Below are 7,399 nucleotides of genomic sequence, written 5' to 3'. Positions count from 1 at the left end.
CTCATAGGTTCTAATGTGTTTTACTAGCATTATCATTCGATTCTGGAAATGTCTAACTTCTTTGATTTCTTCTATTGATTCCATTGATTCCTCAGGAGGACGTTATTTAACTTGCATGTGTTTGCATAATTTCTGTGATTTCTTCTGCTATTGATTTCTAGTTTCATTGCATTATGAAATGATAATATACCTGGGATGATTTCATTTATTTTGCATTTATTTACATGAGCCTTGTGGGCTAGTATGTGGTCTATTTTGGAGAAAGTTTACATTCTGCTGAGAAAAGTATGTATTTGGTTGTTGACTAGAACCCTCTGTAGAAACTTATTCAGTTCATTTGTTCAGAGGATTGTTTCAACTCTGATATTTCTTTGTTGCTCTTTTGTGTAGTGGATTTGTGTACATGAGACAGTGGGATGTTGAGGTCCCCTGCTATAATTGTGTTGAAATTTATCCAAATGTTTATGTCCATTAATATTTGTTTGATGAAGTTGCATATGCTGGTATTCAGTGAATATATTATTATTTTTTTAACCTTCCAGAGTCCTTTTATTTTGGAATATCCTGTAAACAAAGCACCAGAAGATGATTGTACAACAGTAAAATGTTCTCTTGCATTAAAGTGAAGACATCTGTTTAATAATAAAAGAAAATGTAGAAAGGTACTTAGAGCTGTTATTTTTTAAATATACAACATCCCAGACAATTCAAGGCATCTTAATTCCATCAAGAACCAAAAAAAATTTTTGTCATGCTTTTACATCCATCATGGATTTAAAAACCGGTGCAAATTAGTCAAATGGAACCAACAAACACTGATGTCCAAGTTGGCGTATTGACAACTAACATGTAACTGGTGATCAACAGAGTTTAAAAGATCTTCCCTTCCTTCTTGTTTTTTTCCAAGGTTTTCAGAGTTCTGTTCTAAAATACATTGCTGAGCTTCCCAGTTTGCTTTTTCTTCTTCAAGCTGACAGTGCTTTTCCTCCAATTCTTTGTGCTGTGCTTCCAAATTCTTTTTCATTGCTCGTGGTACTGCTGGAGCTTAGCTTCAGAGTCCTTCAGTTTTTGAACTTTTTCTTTGACCTTCATCTCAAACATTTGTTCTGTCTTCTTAATCCTGGTTACATGTTCCCTTCTTTCTTCTTCCATCTGTGCCGGAGTGCTCTTAGTAAGCTGCCCTTTGTTCTTGTTGTTGTCCACTGCATTGGAGTCACAGCTGCCAGTTTTCTGAATCTGCAGTTCTTGTAGTGCATGTGACATCTTTCAAGTCCTGCATGTGTGCCTGTATCAATATATTTCTCAGAATTGTAAAATCACAGTGTTCACCATTTTCAACTTCAGCTACACCACAAAGGCATTGCCTTTCTCTGACCCTTTCGCCACAAACTTCAATGATAGTCTGACTATCCGCCACAGCAAGAGGTAAGTGTCCTTTTATCTTTTTAACTAGCTTATTTTCTTCATCATCTGTTTCTGGAAATTCATATATTTTCATTTGATGTTCTTAAGATTTCCTTAATTATATTTTTTAAGCTGTTGACATTCCTCCGGTGTTGAGTGTGTCAGCTTTGGCAATCAGTGGGGTGATACTTTCTCATAAAAATGCTTCATAAACTCAATATCCAATGGTTTAAGTCCATGTCTGGTCCTGGTCTCGGCGCTTGGTGGCCGCTCGGGTGCGTCCGCCAGTCCACAGGTGCCTCCGCGAGGCGCATCGGAGCCCGGCGCACTCCTGGGACGCAGGGCCTGCGTTCTCCGGAGAGCGCGGAGCTAAGGCGCCCCGCAGTTCCAGGGGCGACCCCGCGACGGTGACGTGGGCGCCGCCACCTTGCCTAGTTCAGTGGCGCAGCGCTCCCCGGTCCTGTCTGGCGGTGGTGGAGGAACGGAGGGGTGGGGCTGTCTCCGGTGCTGGGCCGGGGCCAGGAGCGGGGAGTGAATATATTATTTATAATCCTTTTGGATTGTTCCCTTAATTAATTCTTTACCTCTCCTGATCAGTTTTTGTCTTGAAGCCCAATTTATCTGAAAATAACAGTTACTTCTTTCCGTTTGGGGGTTCCAATCAAATGGAATATTGTTTTCTATCCATTGATTTTTGGTCTATGAATGTCCTTTTGGAGTAAATGTGTTTCTTGTATACTGTTATTTTTTATCTGTTCTTCCAGTCTGCGGCTTTTTTCCCCTTGTACTGAGGATTGAACTCAGGCCCTCGTGCTTGCCAGACAGGAGAGGCGCCACTGAACTAAATCTCCAGCTGCAGTCTGTGAATTTGTATTGGAGAATTGATACCATTCACATGGAGAATTATTACCAAAAACTCTTGACTTATTCTTGTCACTGCATTATTTTCCTGTTGTTGATTCCCTTTTCTTTTACCCTCTGCTCACCTGCTCACCCTGCCTAGTGCATTCTGTTACAGTTTTTGACATTGTTGGCCTCCTTGTCTCTTCCTTGGATAGTGTTGAGATTTTTTTTTTGGTGTTGGTGAGGTGGCCATGAATTTGTGAAGGTGCTTTATGTCATATAAAGACCTTATTTGTCCTCCAATTTCAAATGATAGTTTTGCAGGTTATATCAGTCTTTGAGTTGGAAGGCGTTTTCTTTTGGGGCTTGAAACCCTTCAATCCAAGCTCTAGTGGCATTTAAATTTTTTGAGAAATCTGCTGTTATTTTAATGATTTTATCTTTATAAATGATTCGTTGCTTTTCTCTAACAGATTTAAAAATTCTGTCCTCTGTTGGACTCTGGGATTTTGAATTGATATGTTGTGAAGGAGAGTTCTTTTCTGATGGTAAGTTTCCAGTTATACATGCCTGACTTATCTGTATGTGAAATTCTTTCCCCATATTTGGCAAGTTTTCTGCAAGCAGGGGGTATTAATGCTATTTGTGCTGTCTTCTAAATTTTTACTCATTGTAATTAATCTTGTATTAGTCTACTTTGTGTCATCTAGCACCTGTTGGCTCCCTTTTCATGCTCATTTTTTATTTTTTAAGGTATCTCTGACAATAATGTCACTGGCATCAACTTAATCTTCTAGTTTTGAAGCCCTATCCTCACACTGCTGCCTCTATTCCTCATCATTTTGATAGACCTTTTAATTTTATGGATTTCTCTTTGATATATTTTCGTGGCCTGCAATTCTTTTCTAAACTGGTCTTTCATGTTTTTATCTTTTTGCTTAGCTCAGCTAGCTGTCTTCTGTAAACCTACTGGTGGTTGTTTATGATAAAGTCTATATCTGTTCAGTTATATGTTATGTCAGCTGATGGCACACCTTATTGATCTGTTTTTTAATCTCTTCTTTTAATATTTTGTATATTTCACCTGTGTGGCTTTTGATTTCCTCCCCATCAGTGCTTCGTGGATCGTCTGTGGGGGATTTGGGAGCTTTTGTTGTTTTTGTTTGTTTGTTTTGTTTTGTTTTTTCCAGTACAGGGGTCGAACTCAGGACCTTGCGCTTGCGAGGCAGGTGTGGTGACACTGAGCTAAATCCCTGGCCCTGTTGCCATGTTTTCATGTTTCTTTTTGTGTGTGCTCTGATGCTTGGTGGTCAACTACATGGAAAGACTTTGTTTCTAATTTAGAGATCTCTTTAGTGTGTGCTTTTCAGTGGTGCAATCTGGGCACGCTAACTTTAGGCTCTTTCCTCCGTCCCAAGCTCCAACACCCTTTGTTAATTTGTGAGTGTAGAATATAGTGTAATTTTCTCAGCACCCAGTTCTCCTGAAGTGGGCCACAGTATTATAAGTGACACGGAGTCAACACAGCTTTTAACATGCAGATGTAACCAAATAATAGCAACAAGTATATGCTACCCTGGCAATAGCATTGAAATCAGGCACAATAAAGTCAAAGAGTCTGGATATGGGCATAGCACAAGAAGTAGTAATGCACCACATTAACTGTACCTGGGTGATCTATAATTGTAGCATAATCACAGAGACAAATCAAATACTGACATATAGTAAAAATTCACCAAACGTAACAACTATGCCACCACAAGCAATAAAACAATTTAACTGTCATATCAGAGAGTTAACTAAAATATCTAAAAATTAAGAAAGCTTAATTGTTATACTAATGAAGATAGAGGCATAGGGAATGGGAGAAAGAAAGAAATTTAGAAAAATATAGAAAAGAAAGATGAGAAAGAGGAGAGAAAAGTGAGATAAAGGATCCTAGTAAGGAAGAAATGGAAATTAATTGAATTAGACAAACAGGAAAGAACTCACAACAAAGGGAAGCAAAAAGATAAAACAGCAAAATGAAGAAAAAATGAAAAGGAAGCAAATAATAAACGGAAGGAAAAATGTGAATCAAAAAAATTCTTATTCTTATATGTTTTGAATGAGTTTTTTCTTTCCAGGTTCTGCAGTCTTTGAATCCAGCAGATCTGGTGGAAGTATAGTGAGTCAGCTCTAAGACCTGTTTCTACACTGTGTGTGTGTGTGTGTGTGTGTGTGTGTGTGAATCCCGCTTCCTGACCCAGCTTTCCTGCTGTGTTCAGGCAGTCAGTGCATCTGCACTGAGACTCTAGTCATTCTTGCAGCTCCCAGCTTCCTTGTTGCTCTGTGCACTCCATGTCATGGTTTCTCTGACTAGCTTTTGGCCTATATATTTGTGAGGTGCCTCCCATCTGAGCTCCACAAATCAATCCCCCCCTTTCTCCCTCTCTCCTCTCACCCTCTCTCCCTCTCCCCTCCACTCTCCACACCAGGATGTGGCAGTGATCCCAGCTGGTCCATACCCACGCTCACATTAGTAGATGTGGAAAACAAAGAGACCATTGTGTTCTGTGTTGGTGTAGGCAGCAGGGTGGGGGTTCAAGAAGTTTTCTAGATTTAATGTCATCATTTCCAGACCTAGCTGCCTCGGAGAGCCTCACATGCCATGTCTGGCTTCTTACCATAATGGGCAGGGCTCTCATGTTATCCCCAAACTGAGCTTAAATTTCTCAGGGGCTCTACTTCTAGGCTGCCCCCTATTGACCACTGTCCTGGTCATTTTCCACCCGGTTCTGTGGCAGGGTGACCCCAGAAATCCTGGAGTATAGCTGCTGCAGTTGCTCTGTAACCCAATCCCAAACAGTTAACTCCTTCCTAAAATGGCTCCCATTAAACCCTCTCAGACATGGCAGGCACTGTACTGGACTCCTTCCTGACTCTGGTCTGTCTTGTGGAAGGAGTCCTTTTCAGACTAAAATAGCATGCTGTTTTTGCAGTTTACAATCGCCATGGGCTCCTTTGGGGGCCAGCACTACCAGTCTGCTTTGCTGTCTCACCCATCCCCTGGACTTACCATGTGTCCATGGACACAGGATCCCCTCCCTCAGAGCCAAGGTGAACCTTCTGGATTGCCTTATTCTTTTCTCTACACTGCGCTCCATCTCTCTAGCTTCTCTTTAGTATTTAGTCTTCCTGTCAGCTCGCTCCCAGTTCCCAGACATTCACCTCCATCCTTCTCTTCGTGACGTTGTTGTGCTCCAGCTCTCTCAGCTCCAGGTCTCAGAGAGGTCGCACTTTGCTCCTGGTGTCTCCATTATCTTTCATATATGCTAATATTCATTTCTTTAAAACTGGCAGAATTGGCCTACAACAAAGTATTTAGGATTTAGGGTAGTGGTTGACTATGGGGAGGAGGTAGGTATTGTAATGGGAGGCAATAAAGCCATTCACCACCCTTCTGCTTTTAGAAGTCTGAGAATGTTTCGTTCTCTACCTGGGTGGTTTTTTGTCAGTTGGATTATCTTGGGCTAACCACGTGGGTCTGATTATTTGGTAGTTTTTCCCAGTTCTGTGTTTATATTATGTGTTGAGGTATTCATATATGTCATGTAAATATAATATTATCTAGAAAAGTAAGGGAATGATATCTGAAAATTTGATATATTTTGTGTGCATATGTGTATAATTTGTGTGCACAAACGTGTTTTCTGAGGCGGAGACGAGAAAATGCAATTTGGGACGTGTAGCTACTGGATCCCGAAGGCGTTGGACTTTGCCAGTGTTCTTTCTAGTGGGCATGCACTTGTTCCCTTCAGTAACAGTGAATATACTATATGTATATTTCAAATATGGAAGTTGCTAGTAAAGTGTATTTTGAAAGATAGCTTCTTTTAAGTGTATCATTGCATACTCTCTTGCGTACAGATTGTTTTTCAAATAGTAACAGTTTTGTAGTTGTTTGTAGGATCAGTTTATATTTTGCTTTTTGTGTCTAGTATTCTGTTGCAGAAATATTCTATCCTATAGCTCTTGATCCATTCTGTTGTTTCCTGCCATTTTCATTGTATCCTATTTGGGGCTATTTTAGATACAACTTTTACGCGCATTGTGATACATATATCTGTTGAAAACATGCACACAGTTTTCTTAGGAATATAGCTACGAGTAGACTTGCTTAGTTACTAGTTAGACAGAGAAGCTATAAATTTTAATAGTTACTGGAGGTTTTACCATTATTAAGATCTGGATATTTGTTGCTAAAATTAGTGCTTTTTTTTTTTACACTAAAATGAGCAGAGAGTATTTTTTCTAGAAATGAATGAAAGAGTTTTGGAAATTCTTAGAATTTTATCCACAGAGTACTGAGTGCAGACAGTAAACAAATTAAAGTGGGTATTAGAAGGACAAGGAAATAAGTGTTTTCATTGTCCTAGAGTCAATATTAGTTGTTAAGTAGATTGAGTACATTTCCAAACAGCAAAGAAGGAACCTTGGAATTAATTTATTTCATATAATGTAATTACTGAGTAAGAATGGGTGCTGTAATGTTATTACATCATATCTCTTTATTGTTCACTTTTGCAATCAAATTGGTTAATGTAGTATTTCCATTTTTTTGGGCATTGCATTAGATATGTAAAAGAGTGATGTTACTACTGTCACTTGTAATTTGATTACTGGTACTAGTTTCTACCATTTAGAAAATCAGTAGAAGAAAAATAGTGGCAGTCACAGAAAGCATGTTTATCAGCAGTTTAGTTTTATCAATTATATCAGGTCCCAGCACAGCACTGGGCACAGTAGGTATTCAAGCAATTATTTGTTTAAGGGAACTGCTGCATGGGTAAAGCCTGAACTCTGGCTTCTGGATAAGTGGCTACATTTGGAGACTTTATGGGAACTGATTTTTCTGGATTATGTGCTAATAGTCTGATAGATTTATAGTTTGTTTTATCAGTAAATAAATATAACTCACTCTCACCATCAAAGGTTAGTTATATTATTAGGAAAACATTGTGAGATCAAATTCCACATAGCTACAGGCTTAAAGCTATAGTCATTCAGCTTTACTTAAGTGACACCTGAAGGAAAGTTATGAGGTCCGAATGTGAAATCACTGGGAGCTGTGAATTTAACTCATTGGTTCTGAGTTCAATCTGGTTAAAAA

At 39.2% G+C, this 7,399-nt stretch overlaps 1 pseudogene; it reads right to left on the bottom strand.

Annotated features, from left to right (window-relative positions):
• Positions 1-870: 870 nt before the first annotated feature.
• LOC104867918 overlaps positions 871-7,399 on the bottom strand; it is a 13,416-nt pseudogene continuing 6,887 nt past the window's right edge.

The sequence above is a fragment of the Fukomys damarensis genome, unplaced genomic scaffold (assembly GCF_012274545.1).
Source record: "Fukomys damarensis isolate Sample0158 unplaced genomic scaffold, DMR_v1.0_HiC HiC_scaffold_39, whole genome shotgun sequence".
Classification (NCBI taxonomy): Eukaryota; Metazoa; Chordata; class Mammalia; order Rodentia; family Bathyergidae; genus Fukomys; species Fukomys damarensis.
This window is presented reverse-complemented; position numbering and strand designations above follow the sequence as displayed.